This window comes from Meles meles, unplaced genomic scaffold (genome assembly GCF_922984935.1).
Source record: "Meles meles unplaced genomic scaffold, mMelMel3.1 paternal haplotype, whole genome shotgun sequence".
NCBI lineage: Eukaryota > Metazoa > Chordata > Mammalia > Carnivora > Mustelidae > Meles > Meles meles.
In genome coordinates this window covers 409,064-411,046 of record NW_025721611.1, presented here as the reverse complement: position 1 = coordinate 411,046, position 1,983 = coordinate 409,064, and positions in this window count along the sequence as shown.

Sequence of the window (1,983 nt, the reverse complement as noted above, 5' to 3'; positions counted from 1 at the left end):
GTTTTCTTTATTATATAAAGAATATAAAAATATGTACACATGTTAGTTTTTATTTATTTATTTATTTACTTTGAGGGGACTAGGGAGAAGGGAAGAGGGAGAGGGAGTATCTTAATCTCATACCACACAAACCTTGGAGCTCAATATTGCAGTCACATCTCACAAGACCTGAGATGAAATCAAGAGTTGGATGCTTTACCCACTGAGTCACCCAGGGAAACCAATCATTGGTAGACTTATATTAAAAAAATGTTGGAAATGCTGTTGTACTAAATCCCTTTTATGTGTATGGCTGCAGATTACAATGACTTAGCCACGTTGGTGAGTATCATAAGGTGACCATTGGTATATTAAGAGCAATGGGCTTTAGAATTCTGATGGCTACTAGTTATTTTCTATTTATAATTCTACTGAATTAACAAACTCTAAGCAGCAATGTTGATGTTGTCCAGACAAATAAGGATGGTTATAATTAGGATAGGAACCACTGGTGGCATGAAGAACAGAGAATAACCCCTTTCTGAAGGTCATCAAAATAGAACAGAACCACCACAGTTCTATAACATGTCCGTCTACTGTAGGTGGAAATGGAAACTCACAAAACCATAGCTATGATAGGGATTGGCTATAATCCAGGAATGCTCCACTTTTAAGAGTGCTAAATTAATCCTTTCACTATGATTCAGTGTTTTGTATTTTATGTTCATATGTTTTATGTTTGTGTGTGTGTGTGATTTTTATGGCTATATATGTTCATTTTTCAAAGGAAAGTTAAGCTATATTTCTTTATTAATTGATCAATAGTAGGATTGGTCATTGATCTAGAACTTTTTTCTTAAACCCCTGTTTCCAAGCATAAACAGTGAGAACCAATTGCAACAATTAAATGCAAAATGAACTGCATTATACACTTCAGTGTCATTGAAGGGGGTTATTTTGGAAACATTCTATGCTTGCTAAACAAATTGTCCATTGTAGCTAAAGTTTTGTCATTAGTCACCACTTAACATGTTTTTTTTAATTTGTTTATTTTCAACATACCAGTGTTCATAGTTTTTGCATCACACCCAGTGCTCCATGCAGTACGTGCCCTCCCTATTACCCACCACCTGACATGTTTTTAAGATTTTATTTTAATTCCAGTTAGATAATACACAACATAATGCTAGTTGAAGATATATAATATGGTGATTCAACACTTCCATACAACACCTGGTACTCATCACAAGTGTACTTGTTAATCCCTATCCCCTATTTAATACCTTCCCAACACCCTCCCCTAGGTGATCATCTCCTCCTTCTTTGGAGTTATGGGTCTGTTTATTGGTTTGCCTCTCTCTCTTTTTTCCACTTTGCTCCTTTTCTTTTTTGAATTCACATACGAGTAAAAACTTAATGGTATTTGTCTTTCTGTGGTTTATTTCACTTGTCATAATACTCTCTAGATTCATTCATGTGACTGCAAATGGCAAGAATTCATTGTATTTATGGCTTAGTAATATTATATTATATACCTATATCTGATGTCTAATATGTATTACATATCTATATATCTATACATATCTCTATATATGACATATATTATATATCTATAGATTGTCTATCTATCTATATAAATATCTATACACATGTATAGATATAATTTATATATCTATTTATACATATATATATATATTTATACATCTGTATAGACTTATATAATGGTATAAACACCTTTTCTTCTTTAGTCATTTATCTGTTGATGGATAACTGGACTCCTTCCATATTTTGGGTACTGTGGTCAAATATACAGTATTGCTTATATATGCAAACTATTCAGAATGTCTGTGGCTTTTAGACATCAACTTACATTTTATAAATTGACACATGAAAAAATGTTCATCATCACTAGCTATCAGGGAGATTCAAATTAAAACAACATTGAGATACCACCTAACACCAGTTAGAATGGCCAAAATTAGCTAGACAGGAAACAACGTGTGT